The sequence below is a fragment of the Fundulus heteroclitus genome, chromosome 4, assembly GCF_011125445.2.
Source record: "Fundulus heteroclitus isolate FHET01 chromosome 4, MU-UCD_Fhet_4.1, whole genome shotgun sequence".
NCBI lineage: Eukaryota > Metazoa > Chordata > Actinopteri > Cyprinodontiformes > Fundulidae > Fundulus > Fundulus heteroclitus.
In genome coordinates this window covers 32,422,881-32,440,883 of record NC_046364.1, presented here as the reverse complement: position 1 = coordinate 32,440,883, position 18,003 = coordinate 32,422,881, and positions in this window count along the sequence as shown.

Sequence of the window (18,003 nt, the reverse complement as noted above, 5' to 3'; positions counted from 1 at the left end):
GGACTTTTGGGTTATATCCGTTGCAAATCTCGAAATTCTTCATTGCAAAAGAGCTCAAACTCAGTCAGGTTCAATGAAGAGTGCGGTTTCATTTACAGGATTGGCCTGCAATTAACTCCATCCAACTTCCCATCAACTGTATGACCAGCTTCCCTGTCCCTGCTGAAGAACAGCATCCCCACAGCATGATACTGCCACCGCCATTTGACTATGGGAGGGATGTGTTCAAAGGGATACGCAGTCTTAGTTTTCTGCCACTCAGTGTTTTGCATACAAGTCAGACGAGTTTCATTTTGGTCTCATTTGACCAGAACAGAATTCTGTTTTCCATGTTTGCTGTGTCCTTACAAATTTGACTCGTACTTAGGCTTCGTCTTGGGACGTCTTCTGTGGAATCTATGATATGATATAGTTGTCCTGTTGACAGATTCTCCTGCCTCAGATGTAGATCAGTGCAGCTCATCCAGAGTTGCCATTGCTCATCCTGTCACTTTATGCGAACGGCATACAGTAGACATATGTGCTCGTTTGATATTTGCCTTAGGCTCACGCATATTCTAGTTTTTTTTTTTTTAATGAGCTTGATCTTTAATAATGAGAACTACTGTATATTTGTAATCTTTTATGGTCTTCGTATCTCATTTTATTGGTATTGTTTCTTTCTAGTCATGTATGTATTTCTTTTTTAGTGTTTTTTTGGTTTTACATCTATCTGGTAATATTTTTTACTGTGTTAATGGTGCCAGCAGCATCTTTTGTATTTTTTCTCCTGTCCTCCTCGATGTAAATATTGGTCAATGGCTGCTATTTTTTATAGTGTCTGGTAGAATAAATACCAAATGTTTTAACTGAACTGATTTTGCCGAAACCTAACTTTGCTTTTCAGTGGAAGATACCCATACCAATCCCCACAGTAACTTAGAATTTCAGGACAACCAGTGTGCCAATGTATGTTAGAGGTTTGCAAACAGGATGGTTTCTTATTTTGTATTTCTGATACATATATATATATATATATATATTTTTTTTTTTTTTAGAGATCTTTTTTACCGAACTTATTGGTACAGTTTCTAGGTAACTTTAATGTTCTTATACAAGAGATCCTGACAGTTTGAGAGAATGTAAATAAAATATAAAATATGTGTTCTTCCTTTTGATATGCTCACTTTTAATTTGATGCCATGCATCACATTTCATAAAATACTAAAATAATGTAAGAAAAAATCTGGAAACCCAGAACTTGTAACAATTTACGGATCTTCCACTACCTGAGGAATTGTTAAGTAATAAATCTAGAACAACACTTGTTCAGAGTTTGGGATTTTATTATTACCAGTCTGCCTCCAGATCCTGGGTTTGGAATCCTCATCCAATCTCCCTGAAACAACAAGCATACATTTGAACATAACCCATTCAGTGCTTTATATAATTGAAATGTGTTCTGTGCAAATGAATGTTTCCTTATTCTCTCTCAGTAGCCAAATCAATCAATTAATACATCGATCAGTCAATGATTCAATCGAAATACATGTTCTCTCTCTAAAAAAGAAATAATAAAAGCAAAATCAAATTGTGACGAGCTGTTAATGGGACCCTTAATCATCTGACTTACTTTAGCATTGAGTCACAGCTACACCAAAAGTAACAGGCATCGGATCCATTTTAAAAAAGTGGGTTCTACTTTATGTCAAGTCAGCACTATGTGATGCATGCGAGGTAAAACTCTAAAGAAACCCAGCTGGCTGGCTGGATTTATGGACAGACAGACAGGTAGGTTAAATCTGCTACACAGTAGCCTGCATAGCACCCATATAATGAAGCTTAAACAAACTTGGGTTGCACATATCATATATACCTACCTTGCACATCTGTTTTGGTACTATTACTGCGGAACAACGTGCATCCTATGGTGTTTACCAGAGATCTTATTCAGCAAAGTCACTTATAAGACCAAGGCAGCGCTGCAAATGTATTTTTACTAACTTGAACGGCAACAGTTAGAGTTTTGATGTGAAACAACCTATCTTCCAAACATGTGAAACTATTACAAATAAGATGTCCACTGAGAGACATGATGATGTTTTCCATAAGTGCAGCCATAAGTTGGCAAAGAATCAAGACGTAGCGTTAGGAATGGCAAACTTAGGCGACAACACATAACACAGTGGCCACAGGAAAGGGAAATAGAAACAAAGTCCTCAGCTCCAATTTAATGAAGGCACTGTTTATATTGTGATTTATCCAATGATTAGGGAGAAGTGAAGAGATTTGTTCTCTCTGGGAAATAGTTTGGAGACCTTAGCAACCTGGTACAGGTTTATAAGAGCTCTGTGGGGGCTTCAGTCTGCCTGTAAGTCATAGTGGCAAATGTTTGTGATAAAACTGTAATTCTTAACATTGAGATTCTGCATGGTGCTCCCCCCCATGCCAGCACTCTACACCAGTAAGTGATATATTTATTTATTGGAGACCACACCAATTCGGATTACTTGTGTTGTTTTTTTCTTAAATTATATCCATTGAAGCAAAATCTGATAACACATTTTTTTTTTAAAATAAACTGCATTTCAACTTTTTTTTATATACGTTCAGGTTTTAAGTATCGCTTTTGGTTTGGCCGTTCGATGCGTCTATTTGTTTCCAAATCCACCTTGGTGATGTCACGAAGACGGGCAGAGCGAGGGTTGTCGTTAGGGGCCAGACTGGCTGTGTTGAGGTTTCCGACTTGTGACGTGATGTTTTCTAAAAGAGAGAGAATGAGCAATAGCTGGGGAGGGGGCTGCGATCACATGACGAAGACAGGAAGAATCACATTACACAGCTGCATCTCAAGATGCTGCGATATGAAGGAACACACTCTGCACGCTGGAAACAACTTGCTGACGCTGCCATGCCTAATCCCCTTTTGTGGGCAGGAGAAACATGTATTTTGCCATTCACCATTAGCATAATAAGCCAGCACATGGCACTTTGCTGTTTTGCATAAGTAGTACACCCCGGTTTATGATTATAAAGAGGCCTTGGGGCTAACTAGCCTCTTTATTCAATTAATGAATAGTTCATGTATTTAAATTAGTCCCGCCTGGTCAATTTGAATCAGCGTTTTGAGAAAACAGCATGAAACACAAATATGTGTTTTAGATTCAGATGCATGTCCAAATTGTACAAAAAATATATGTACATTAATGGAAGCTTTATCATGGTATAGTGTTACAATGTGCCATTAATGTACCACACTATTATTTAATGCTCATTAAGAGCCTCAAATTCTGCATGGCTTCCTACTTCACCAAAACCTAGATTTCAGCACTTCTCTTTCTCAAAAATCCAACAATAGTGGCCACTTTTGGAGAGGTTACTCCCAAACAATGATGGCATGGTTGAACAACTACGAGTAAGAACACGTTGGAGGAAGAGAGTCGATGGGAAGAGTGGCTTTCAACATGAATATTTCACCATGGGGAAGGGGGGGGGGGGGTTGCAGCTACGGGGGTGTTCAGTTAACCATGAGATTGCACACACTGCGAAGCACATTTGGTTAATGTAATTAAGAAAACCCTATGGTGGGAGACAAGGGGCATTAGTGTCCAGGGTGGGCTCCTGTTTTGTTGTGGCCTCTTGCTGCCCCCATGAGATCTGTCACTTCCATATTTATGTGTTCCGCAGATAATTCTGTCTTTGTGCATTAGCAAAGGCTTTCTAGCTTGTTGAAGCGTAGACAATTTATGGATTGCCAGGTATTTTAAAATAGCTAATCTTATGCTTGTTTGAGCTTAAATTTCCAGTTAACAACATGATGTTTTTTGGTAAACAAAACGGTGTGTGCCCAGCTTTATAGATATTTAACTACAGGCATAAGCGTATCTCCCTAAAGATTTTCAGGAAGAAACTAATACATAAACCCAACATGTGTGCATATTTGCTTTTGCTGCTTAAAGGAAAACTCATATGTGTGCTTGCTTTTGTTTTATGGTAAGTTTCCCATTTATTTTTGGGCCACTGAAACAGCAACGGTAAAAAAAAAAAAAAAAAAAAAAAAAAAAAAGCTGTATACGATCAATTTAATCTTTAAAAGTAAACCATTAACCCAATTTATGTCAGCTGTGAAATATAACGAAAGACAAAGATCAAGAGCTGGGTCGATTTTCTCTTTGGTGCACTATGAAAAAGGAAATTTTGGGGCGCATTAGATATTAGTCAGTCAAGTTATTAGCATTTTGACAAAGCATTACGACAGTAACTATGATTGCAGAGCTCTTTTAATAAGAAGGAAATAGGATGGTTAACCGTCATGATCCACTGTTTTGCCTCTCATGGAAGAGTTCATTGTACCTGTAGGTGGCTCTCATTCGAATACAGCACTATAACAACAGCCTTGACAGACACAAACATGAAAGTCCAATCAGTAGAAGAACCCACAGACGGAGCTCTTTCCTGCAACAATCTCGTTTAGACCCAAACAAGGCCTTCTCTTCTATTGGTCTCCTTTCTACTTCTGCTCTTTTCTAATTTCGGATTCGAATCCTCTTTGTAATTTGTCCCTGACTTTTACTTTCCAGGACGATTTCGGCTTGTTACTTCTTACATTTACCTCGTTTGTCGTCATCTCTTTTGTTTTTCTGCAATCCTTCCTGGTTTTGAGACAGGTTTCAGGCTATAATTCAAGTGTGTGTGTGTGTGTGTGTGTGTGTGTGTGTGTGTGTGGGCGGGGGGGGGGGGGGGGGGGGATACAGATCTAAAGCCTCTCATCACTAAATTACTCCACACAATTTCCCCCCTCTCTTGTGAAACTCTGCGGTTCTAATAACCCACCGTGCGCTCCATTCTGCGGAGATTAATAAACTTCTCATTGCTGCCACACAAGAGAAAAGAAACCTTTGCTCCGTTTAATGACAACTGTAAAGTGGAGGCAATCATGGGATGCCTGCCATGACATTTCCCCCGTTCCCTGTCCGCTCCACTTATCTCAGACAAATGGCCGTGCCGGGCCACTATCGAGATGAAGCGTTTTCCCCGAGTCATTACGTCTGTCACCGGGGCCATTTCCATATTGAAAAATCTGAAACAATAAACGACGCCCGAGCTTTTAATAACCGCGAAGGAATCATATTTGGAAAATTGCATCGAAGCAATAACCTTTTCTCCCTGTAATTAGATGACAGAGAGGTCCTGGTTTTAATTAAGTCAGCAATTTATAGTTGCCCAGCCATACCTCAGCGCGCTGATTAGTATAGGAGGGATCACAGAACAACGTTGCTTCAGTTTGAACAGATTTGATCTAGTAATTACTGTGTTATATGGCAAAGGCCGCAGCGAGTCTCAGTCTCCAGGCTGGGCCGTGGCGGTGCTCTGTGAAGCATGGACCCCTTTTTCCTTTACCATCGCCACTGGAGCTGAAAATATCCGCCGAGCAAGTGTCTGTCTGAATGGGTTTTCTGAGGTGGTCATCAACAGAGGGCATAATGTTTGAGGAGGCACATTAAGGTGGAGCTGAGAATGCCAGGGCTCCTCTCTCTCTCTACGCGCGTGTGTCCGCATGCAACATGATTTCACACGGCATTGTAATTGATCCTCTTGGTCACTATTAAATGTTAACATTCGCACGAGGAGGAGGAGGGAGGGGGGGGTTGGAGCATGAAAGGGGAGTTAAAAGATGCTTCTTTGGCGCCGTGTTAATAAACATGGCAATTTACCCTCAATTTATGTCCTGACAGGTCGTAATGAAGACCATGAAAAGAAGATTAGCCGGAGCTGTTATGGTAGACTGTCTGGGGACCGTCATCATGAGACTGTGGGGACGGGCGCTTGTTGTGTGCGAGCTGGCAGCCTCCGGCCTGCTGCAGCCATCCACATGATTGACAGTAATGGTCTGGTTTCAGGAGGAGAGAAGTGGATCGGTGTTCCCCTTCGTCACATTATATACAGACATGCATCTATAGGCGATCAGGACAATAGCACATGGCAGCCCCCCCCCCTTGACATATCATTAGTGACATCAAACAGATGCTTGTGATCTGTGCCACTAAATGTGTTAGCTTCCATGGCTCACCAATGATGTGTCTTATGCGGATGTCGTTTAAGGTTTCTTTGATAAGACAGAGAAAGAACAGACACAATCATAGACACAATAATGATGTAATGCGCAGGAAAGGGTTCTGAGCCAAATTAATAAGGGGTAGACAGAGGTGTAGCATGCTGTCTCTGAAGAGTAACAAAGATCCTTTGAAACGTAGGCTTCACTAGACTCTTTTCACTGCGGTACGAGCCCATGAATAAACCTTCCGTGCCCCCATGAAACTACAAAATGTTAAAACAATACAATACCCAAGATACACTTCAAAATTATACCCTTGAAAATATTGCAAGTATTTCCAATGGCTCTGAAGGGAAACCTACGAAGGAAAGACTGAAGAAATATGCACCGTAAATTACTCCTAATGCAGATGAGATGGCAAGCCGGTTTTGCTTAAAATCAGTAGCTCAGAGCATTTAATCAAAGTTGCACATGTCCAAAGTTGGAAAGCATAGGTGACCTGAATGTTTATTTCTTCTATAATTGGGAATATGCCCCCCCCCCCCCCCCCCCGCCAACAAACAAAATCAAATCATGTTGTACTATAGAAGATTTAGACTGCAAATTACTTTGGAAAGTAGGTAATAATTATTTTTGTGTTCATGTGTCTGATAAAAAGACAGATTCCTAGAGCAAATGTTTATGTTTTTTGTTTTTTTTTAAAAAAGAAGTAATACTTCTAATTTACTCGAATACTACAAAATTCAATAAAAAAAAAAGAAATTTTGGGGTACCAATACACTACACGTCATCTCAAGAACCTTTACAAAGTCAATCCAATCAAATCATAGAGATTGGTTAAAATGTTTTCTGCTGGGTACCCAGCAGATTGCATTGAGTCACTGACTTTCACTCAACATTCACTCCTCCTGAAAGAGCATGTAGGGACAGAAGACTGTCGCCTGCATTGTGCCGTTGACTTTGCAGCAATTCCTCATACTGAGCATGCATGTAGCGACAGTGGAGAAGAAAAATTCGCCTTTAACGGGAACAAACCTCCAGCCGAACCAGGCTCAGTGTGAACGGCCATCTGCCACGACCAACTGGGGGTTAGAGAAGACAGAGCAGAGACACATAAGAAGAACATAGAAGCACTGATCCAGGAACACTTTCAATGTTAGAGAGGGTAATAGCACAATAGCTCCATAGGTGGCTGTGTCTAGGAAAGAAACACAGTTAAACAGACAGGATTAACTGTAGGAGAGTAGTAGGATAATTCAGCAGAGTCAGGGACATAGGTCTTAATGTCCTCCGGCAGCCTAAGCCCACAGCAGCATAAGAGAATAAGATAATAATTCCTTTAATGTCCCGCAAAGGGGAGATTCGGATGTGACTAAAGAAACGGCAAGAATAGGAGATAAAAAGTAAACACCAGAGTAAAAATTGCACAGTGTAAATTATTTAACCGTGGGAAAGACTCCAGCCTATTTACATAACACACAATAATACAATGTGCAATGTGCAGCAGCATCCTGGAGTAGCTATCTGGGAACGGTGTAAATGACTAATGATCGGATCAGAACCCGTGCAACCATATGTATGATGTAAACAGTTATTAAGCCTGCAGGGAGTAGTGGAGATTAAAAGGTTTGACAGCAGCCTGGAGGAACGATATGAGGAAACGCTGCTCAGAGAGCTTCCACAGGTCCTAAGCCATTCTAACTATAAACTTTATCAAAAAGGAAAGTTTTAAGTCTGGTCTTAAAGGTAAACTTGGTGTCTGCCTCATGGACTAAAAGTGGAAGTTGGTTCCACAGGAGAGGTGCCTGATAGCTAAAGGATCTGCCTCCCATTCTACTTTTAGAGACTCTAGGAACCACCAGCAGACCTGCAGTCTGAGAGCGAAGTGCTCTGTTAGGAACATACGGGGTAATCAGAGCTCTGATATATGATGGAGCTTGATTATTAAGGGCTTTATATGTGAGGAAGAAAAATTCAAATTATATTCTTGATTTAACAGGGAGTCAAAGGAAGGCAGCAAAAATAGGAGAAATCTCTTTCTTTTGATCTATCTCTCTTTTTAATTTTCATGAGAACTACAGAAGCTACAGCGTTTTGGATAAGCTAAACATCTTCTCTGTTTCACTACTTTTAGTGTGGCAATTGACATAAAATTCACATTTGATGTCAGCAACAATCCAGGGAACCCACACAAATAAAGAACTCTGAGCAAATTAGTCCACTTCTGAAGTTATAGGTAAAAAAATGGACACAGGGAATGGATATTGAGCACTTGAAGAAATGGGATGTACAAAAAGACACAACAAGCCAAGAAACCAGATGAAATCTGTCAGTATTTAAAAAAAAACATTCCTGCTCCTATGGGCAAACCAGTATCTGCTAGTTAAATGGGATGCTCTGTGCATAGTCTGGTATGACTGGTAAAGAAACCAGGAGACCATCACTTAAAAAAAATTACTTCTGCAAAACATGGAAATGGCAATAGGTACAGCTGCATTTATACACTCCTGAATGTTTCTAGTTAGCTACGTTGAAGCCATAATCTGGAAGTGGAAAGAACATAATTTCACAAAAAAATGAGCTGTGGCTCAGTGCCCATCAAAAAATGTTTTAAAAAAGTGTTGTCCAAGACCCAATGAGCAATGGCAGAGAGCTTCAGGAAGACCTGGAGATATAAGGTATATTTTTATTCCCCACACAAAAACAATAAGAAATGCAATCAACTCCAATGGCCGCTGTGCACACTCGTGCTGCAAGACTCCATTGCTGAAGAAACAGCATGTTGAAGCGTGTTCAAAGTTTTCTGCAGAAGCTTTGGATGAGCCTCCTAACACACTGGGAGAAGATGTTCTGGCTATATGAGGCCAAAACCTTCCGCTGTGGATGGTTTCGGTACACATCGTCCCCACAACATCACACCACGCCAAAAGTGAATTTTACACAGGGAAACGTCATGATGTGACATGGGCTGTCTTACTATGATTGGAACTGTTAGATTTCATTTAATTGCATCAGGGAACATGCGTGAAAATAATCTGAAGATGAAATTTGTGTTGATTTCCAAGCAGGACAACAGTACCCATCACACAGCTAAGGAAACTTTTAATAGGTTTGAGAGAAATAAAATAAAGCTGCAAGAATGGACTAGCCAATCATCGGACTTGGATCCAATGAAAAGTCTATGGAAACCACTGCAGATCAGAGTGCACATCAAGAAGCCCTCAGAATCTTCTATTTCAATTAAATTTGGTTTGAAGAATGTTTTAAAGTCACACCTGGTGCAATATGAGTGACTTTTTCTATATAGGGAATTTGTTGAAGTCATAAAAAAGCCTTTTCCATGAAGTATTTAATAAATGTGTGATCTCGCACATATATAAATATTCTTGATTTTGTGAACCAGGGTTTTTTTTTTCTCTGGACTTTCTATTGACTGGAGTCATTTTGTCACATACCTGAAAGAGGTCTGTCGAATACTGCATGGAGATTACTGCAAAACTTCCCTTCCCAATCTGATGCACAGTCCCCGAGGCCTAATGGGAGAATGGGGTTAATTATTCCCAGAGGACATTTCAGACTGGGTAGAGGGGCTCCTCAACCCTCCCCGGCTCCCTCGCTCTTCCCGCCATAAAGGTCACACTTCAAAATAGGGGAACAATGCATGTGTTGCCCCTCTGAGGACTCCTCGTCTCATCCCTGAAAACATCTAATCTTATCTCTTTCCTTCAATCAGCACAACCATATAGGGCCTCAGAGCGAACCCTGGAACGCGCTGGGACATTAAGTGCCAACGCTAAATGCCGTCCCCGGGCTCTGAATCATCCACAGATTTGTAACAAAGCGCCCTCTGAGGCTGCGGAGTCTGGTGCTAAACATCCGCCGGTGGCTAAACGTCATTTGTGCGCTGACGTTAGACGCTAAAGGGTGTCTCCGGGCCTTGGCAGTGCAACTGTGGCCTCTGATTTTTTTTTTTTGGGGTCATTATTTAGGTGACATTTTTCCTCTGGTCAGACATACAGTCAAACGGCTTTAGAGTAGTTGTTTTTTTTTTTGCACCTTATCTGCTCCATGCGTTTATAAAAAAAAAAAAGTTTGATTAGCTGTGTGGATAAATGAAAGAAAATGCATCCTTTGTTGCTGAAGTGTAATTTCTACTACAGAGGACTCGAGTGCTCCCTGGTTTGCATCTAAAGGTTGTGATTCCTTTCAGTGCATGGTACTGAGAGCTCACTGAAATTCCAGATAGAACGTTAACATGGAAGAGATCAGTTTTGCACGTTTTGGCTCCGTCGGTACCTGGTTTCCTCCTACTTTGATTTGCCTCAGCCCGCTTCTCCTCCAGCAGACAGGGTAGTGGAGGGGTTTGGCTGTAGAAGGAGTATCTCCCCTGGGCAGCAGAGGAGCTCCTGTCCCCCTTCTCTTTCTGCAGCTGGAGCTACCAAAGCCAGATGCTTCGCAGCTCCACCACCCTCTGTCCCCCCTCTCTCTCTTCCAGGAGGACGGTGCCCAGAGAGGAGGATGACAAACGCCTCTGCCTCCGCTTACTGACGGATTTGGACGACCTGACTCCAGCCCCGCACTGTTCCAACCGCCAGCACAAGATGTTGACTTAATGGAAAGGGGGTTGGCTGCGGATGGGCCCATATGTGTTTGTATTGAGAAAATATGGCAGCGCGGCGTGTCCGTGTTGCTGTGTGTTCAGTGGGACAGTGGTTGTGTGGGTTTGGGTGTGTGTCGCTTTCACCTAGCCCAGACTGCCTACATCCATCATGCCATGGCACTCTGGCAAAGAGTGGGACTCAGACAGCTTCACTAACACACGGTCAGTTAAATTGTCTGTTAAATTGTCCCGGTCCGCAGCTATCGTAGGTGTAGATAAAAACACTGCACTTAAAGTGCGCATTTAAAGGCAGAAATTGTCAAGTAAATGCCACGTGTGGGGAGAGATGGAGAATAAAGGAGGGAGAGACAAAGATCCTACGAGGGGAAACAATCCTGCACCATCCTGTGCGTGTCTGTAGAGGATGCTACAAATACGCCTCCAGCCACAATATCAGCAATCCTCTTTTGTATTTGCATTAAAACATATGGCCATTCACTCTAAGGCTAATATTCTATAGTCTAAAAGCAGGTTTATTTTTGCACATTTGAATATTAACATAATTGTTAAAGAATCCTCTTCCAACTGGCTGCGTGAGCTCCAAGCCCATCCGATCAATAGGCTAAATTATGCATGAGCAGCAAAAAACCCTAATCCTTCCTTATCAACCTTAACCGTGATCCCTTAATGATTAAAACCGCGGTCTCAATCCAATACATTTGACATTTCTCTCCATGCAACCAGATGGAAAATTAAGTCTCATTCTTTTTGCATTACTGAGATATTAAGAGTAATTGCATGCTTCTCTCTCTCAAACTTGGAGACGCAGACACGCACAAAAAAAAAAAAGAAGAAGCTTTGCAGAGCTGCTCTGTTGTAACAAGCGGCGGTAATGGGGAAAAAGAGTTAGTTCTGGACACTGGTCAGTGTTTATAAGGTGAGACTTAAACAGTGGAGAAACTCATAAAGGAACCACAAAATCTGGTCATTTTCACACTATCATTGACATACACTCTCCAACTTATGTCAATGTAAGGTGAAAACAATACAATTAACAAGCTTGAATGGCTCGATGTCATCTTTAAACTATAATCTGATCCCTCTGTGTGCACTGAAAACTTTTCAAAGACTAAACGTCATTCATAATTTACCACGCCTGTATAATTCATTCTCTCTTATGTGTTTTATGTTGTATAAAATGGCCAGCTGAAAAATGAATATTGTGTCATTGTTCTAACCGTTATTAGTGGATCCATGCATGCATCCGGCAGCTATAAGTATTTAAGTGATTGGACAGGTCTTTTTCTACTGTCACAACAGGGGACTTTATACATACGTTAGCTGCCTCCGCTGGCAACGTGTGGCTGTGGCTGCAGAAAACATCAATATACGTAAGTAGCTGTTGGGATAAAGCCATGGAAATATTTTAACAGCTCAGGTGGGTAAAAGGGAGGAACCTGTTTCCTGAATGTCAGTCTACTATTAACTCCAACAAGGTGACAGAATAAATCTTGCAGAGTTCATGAAAACCCATGGATTTTGTTGGAAAATTAAAAACGGACGATGCATTCGAAAGAATGGCATGTAACGCCAAATACAAACGAATTTTGTGGGGGAAAAAAGCACGATGTTATCCATAAATTAGAAGAACCACCCAGCTGAAAACAGTAGAACTTTGTTTTCTTTGTTTCCTTCCAGGGTTTAGCAGTTTTAACTCCTCCTCGCTCAAATATCTGCAGATCTCTCATTCGACGCTAGGGGTCAGAAAAGCTCCACAAGAAGGGGGGACATGGCGCGCTGGGAGCCAGCGAGCTGCTGCAGCGGTCAGCACAACTTTTCAGCCGTTTGCTGCTGTCTGAAAATGTGTGGGTTCGAATTTGGACTCCGAATTGCTAGATGTTATTATTATTGTCATTATTAATATTAATATTATTATTTGGATAGTGTGGTTTTGAGTAAAATCACGTTAAACAACTACAGTGAATTAACACAGGAAACATTTTCCGCTTGGTTTCAACGAAAGCTCAAAGATGAGCAACTTTAAAATAATAATATTTGCGTTTCTCTTGTTCTGCTCTAGCAGACACGGAACTTTGCGGGATATTTTGGCGAAACTTCCGCCCATCTGCTTGCCCATCTGAAGAAACCTCCGCTTTCGCTGCGCAAAGCCACGGTAGAAGGAGCAGCATGCGAATGAGGGCTCGGTGACAGTTTGATTGCAGTGTGACGGGATGGGATTTGGCACACTTTTACGCACGAAACGGACGAAATAGGCACGGGGAGACCCGAAGCCGTTGCGACCCGAACACCGTTTTCTTATTTCTAAGATCAAAACGGGCGCAGCTGCCTTTTCAACAACGAAAAGGGATCTGCGCGTCTAATTCTGATTCGGAGTCCCTGCTCAGCTCGGAACCTGCCGGGTTAATGCGCACACATCACTCTAATGCATGCTGACCGGAGAATCTCTCCTGCGACAAAACCCCACAGCTGTCTTCAAATCTTTACACGTCCAAGCAATATGAAAAGAAGACTCTGTAAATCCATATCAGTTGTTTTTTTTAATTGCATACAGTGGCCTATAGAGGAGAAATAAAACCCATTAAAGCGGCGGTGTTTTGTCTGACGTCCCCTCCAAGGTTGGTTTAAAACCCGCTCCTCCAAGTTAGAAAATAGCCCTTTTTTTTGGCTGAGTTTATTTAGTGTCGTATTAAGATGAGGAGCAACCTTTAATCATATTCATCCGTTATTATTTACTGAATTCGCTCGCTCTTCTTTTTCTTTATTCTTTTTTTTTTTTTTTTTTTTTTTTTTTTTGCTCGACGCAGGAGGAGGGTTGCATCTGTTAGGGTCCAATGTTAGTCTTAATTACTGGCCTTCATGTTCTCCATGGCCCTCAACCGTCTTTAATTAAAACCTTGATTAGGGGGGAGGAGGTCTCGGGCAAGACTATTACCAGATGGGTTTCCAGCAATAATAATAAAGACTTTATCCTCCGTCACGGCTGCCGCCTGTGAGCCATAAAGCGCAGAGCGCGCCGGCCCAGCATATCAAAGCACAGCTAGCAGAAAGAGGCTGTTAATTACGCCGGTAATTACTTGTCTAATTACGGTTCGTTTGTGATTACATTTAGAAACGTTTCACGGAGTACACAGAGGCTCCTCCGTGGCCAGAATGCGGGCTTAACACTGCATAGACTGAAATGTAGTGTGTATCCACAGCGGGGTGCTGCTGAATAACCGGCCTGCAAGGGATGGACTGAATAAGATCAATAGTGACGCACTGACCCGAAAATCATCTTTATTTCTCCCCGAAGAAGTCCTCAATAATCTATACGTTCAAGGAGCAACAAAGTGTCTCCAGAATAAGTCACAGACATGTCGTCAAACACAAAATTCGCTGCTTTCCTTTGACGCTTTATGCGTGCGTTGGATTCCTTGTGTTGTGGCCCCTCTCTCCAGAATGTGAAAGGCTTTAGAGAGCTTTTAGTGAGCTCTGCTGAGCTTTCTTAAAAGCCGCAAAGAGGTCAGTTGGAGATTTTTGTGAACTTTCTGAGCCTCGGTGTAATTCACAGTTTCGGTGTTAAGAGAATATTTGGGATTTACAGAGAGGACGGAGAATCCAAATCAGTAATGCATCCTGACATGTTCCGCAGAACTGCATATTAACGATTCAGGAGTCGCCCCATTATGAATATATCTTGCCAATGGTCTGAAAGTCATTACGAGTGCGCACAGGCACGCCGCCGCTTTTATATTCAAGACGGAGAAACTTGCAAATAACAATCAGTTCAATTATCCTCAAAATATTTACTCCGGGATAGGATTTGTCATCCGGACACGGAGGAGGAGGGAGGGGAGGAAGAAGTGATTTCTTGCCGCACTATGTGCGTCCATTTTCCAGACGGTTTCCCGTCGTTATTGCCTGATTTGCTGTGTGTTGTTTTACACAGGCCCGTTATCCGTGTGGGTTCAGGAAGCCTTCGTTGCGCCGCTGCGTCCGTTTATACGTACCACAAGGATATGGACTGAGTTTGTCACATTTGGTGTTTCATGTTCTGTCTCCTAGGTTGCTTGGAGCTACGGTCTCAGTCCCTCAGACGTGTCTGTTGTGTCTTGCATCCACAATCACCCCAAATTGGCAAATATCTTTGACTTTTTTCGAAATATTACACGATTTCATGCGATAGACAAACACTGCGCACTAAGGTCTGAACAAATCTATCTATCTATCTATCTATCTATCTATCTATCTATCTATCTATCTATCTATCTATCTATCTATCTATCTATCTATCTATCTATCTATCTATCTATCTATCTATCTATCTATCTATCTATCTATCTATCTATCTATCTATCTATCTATCTATCTATCTATCTATCTATCTATCTATCTATCTATCTATCTATCTATCCCGCAGGTGCCAGAGGTATAATTACTACTCTGCAGCAGGTGCTCCGGGCTCTTTGACCCTGCGCAGTAAAGCGCCACAGGCCAGGTGATGGCATTAGCGAACCAATGTCTATTTTTACATCCCACCTACTCCATCAGGAGAAACGACCGGGGCTGAATTACAAGCTCGCAAATGCCATTCCGTCACACGTCACTCATCATGCCTGCTGAATCCATTGAGATGGGCTTCTAAAACCCAGCATAAAGAATTACTGTCACGGGTTTGTTTGGGTTTGATCGTGTTACTCTGCAGATCTTTAGATAGATACTCTTCTTTCGTTTTGTTTTTTGTTGTTAGGTGTGGTCGGATTTGATTTTTATTTGAATATCTAAATGTTTAGTCTTGGGTTTGAATGTGTTGCTCTTCCTTCCCATAAAATGATATTTATCCAGATCTTGAACAAATGTCAGACAATGGATCACACACGCCTTATAGAAATAAGTGAGACACCAGAGTAACTGCTAAACAGAGGAACAAGTTTGAACAAGGTAGATCACAAATGCCAAACGATTACGCAGTGGAACGCACAACCTCGATGCACATAGTATTTCATTCATGCACAGCTGATTCTGACCCCTGGACCTCGACTGTAATTAGTGGGTGTGTACGTATAGAGTTATACAAACACCAGAAAGTGACGTTTTTTATTAAACCCCCAAACAAATAGATACATGTTCACATTAACACACAACATAAAATTCGATCTTTATAGGATCTAAAACATACTTTACATCCATATCCTGAAATAAAAATCACATCTTTGCTTCAATTAGCTGTTGAAAGTCGGGGGTCAAATTGCTATATTAGATCATATTTGTTATGTAGATAGTGTTCCTTGATGGTGCTGAATCCAGGCCAACACCCTTTAGCTGATGCGTAATTTGCTGCGCCGTGCGTAATTAACTGAGTCGCCATCAGAGCCCGGTATTTGCAGCACTTTATTTTGAACGGTGCAATACGTTTCCATTAAATGTTATTAAAGCGCGGGGAGTGACGAGCTCTCATTTGTCTTGTCAGGACATCTGACAACCTCGTTAGCTCCCATTTTCTCCTGTCAGCTCACAGCGCGACATGGACACTGACTTTAGCCACTCCTGGCAAGTGAGTGATAAACGCGCCTGTTCAGCTCTGTGCAAAGCAGGAACATTATTGTTGCAAGCACAAAGAATCAGAATCAATCCACAGGGAAGCTTGGATGGCAGGTGTCAGTCTGGGGTATGTTTTTTTTTTTTTTTAAATCCATGACACTGCCAATTTTTAATCTAATTAAGAGTCATGGATTTGAGGGCAAGATATTCCTTCATTTTGACTTTCTCTCTGCATTCTGACCGCGCAGCTCCACATTTTGTGCCGCTCACACATGACTCTCACGTGGATCAGATGTTTGGCAAATAGACCTGTTATGAATGTATAAAAAAAAAAGAAAGAAAAAGAAAAGAGCGATCTTGTTTCCGAAAGAAGAAAGGCCAGAAGAACACTTAATGGCACGGGATCTTTCCGCTCCCTGCGCTTTCAGATGAGATTCTAGATCGAAGTTCGGCTTGTCACGTTGAGCCAAAGTGAACTCCTAACATCCAGGGCGTGCCTGTCTGCTCCGGACAAATTGCATCCAATCACCCCGAGGGAATTCGGCTAATGTCTCGATCCAAGGCCGGAGAGCGCGGAGAGAAAACAAATCAAACTCTGCGCACGCAGAGCGCGCAGGACTTATTAAAACGTTTCGCACAAGAGAAACAAAACGAGCCCGTCTCTGCGTGCGTGCGTGTGTGCGTGCGTGTGTGGGAGGGGGGTGATTAAGTTACATTACTCTCTCGCAATCTATGGTAAATTGAAATTGTCCGCTGACCCTCCTGGACACGCCTGATGCTTCGAGGCAGAAGCACACTGACAATTTAATCCATCAGGTATCTAGAGTCCAAACAACTGTTGCCCCCCCCCCCCCCTTCATTGCGCATTTTACATACAACAATAATCATTTTTGAAAGAAGACTTGCGATTTTAGGCTTCTAATGTAGGCCCTATCTAAAATGAACTTGAAGTTCAGAAACTTACCATGTTGTCTTGGATGAAATTCAAAAGCTGCATCAAGTTTGCGCGCACCCAAAGTGTTCGGTCCTCCTGGACATTTTTCTCTGTCCGCAACAGCGGCATTAGACAATAAGCTCATGAGGCGTGGGGCAATGGCAGCATAATGTTCTTCATTGAGCGCGTAGGTCGATCACTGCACGAGCTGTTTTAATTTTGATCAGATAGGGCGCGCAGGAGATTGGCATCTCCATGTAAAAAAAAAGAAGAAGAAGCCATGAAGCGCGGCACCTGCAGTATTTGCTCTAACTTTTTAATGGGCCAGCGTGTGCCTAACCTGTAACACCAAGTTATGGCTGATGTTTAACTCAGACTGAAACGTCTTGGTAAATATGCATTAGGAATAAATAATGGAATCGCATGCATGCATGCAAATACGGGCCCGATATTATGAATATTTGAGTTGCAGAGTTTCCACACATCCATAAAACGCAGAAACAACTGTCGGTGTGCTTTGAGCGTGCACGCGTGTGCTTGTGTGTGCGTGGGAGAGAGAGACACAGAGAGGCAGGGAGAGAGGCGGGGAGGGAGGTGGCGTTGTGCAGCAGCAGCAGCAGCAGCAGCAGCAGCAGCGTGGTGACGGCAGAGGGAAAACCGGCTGGACAGATTTGCCTTCACGCCTGATCTGCTTCTGGAGAGCGGGGCTGTGTGGGAAGGGAAAGGGAGCACCTGGCCCGACCGCTGCATCCCATCTCGTTTTATTGACAGCCTGATAAGCAGGGACCAAGCCGTGCGGTTTCCAGCGCCCGCGTTGAGCACCCTGCTGCGTTGCACAGTATCGAGGTCTCTTAATGGCAGCGCATCCAAATAATGGCCCGAACGCAGCCAGTC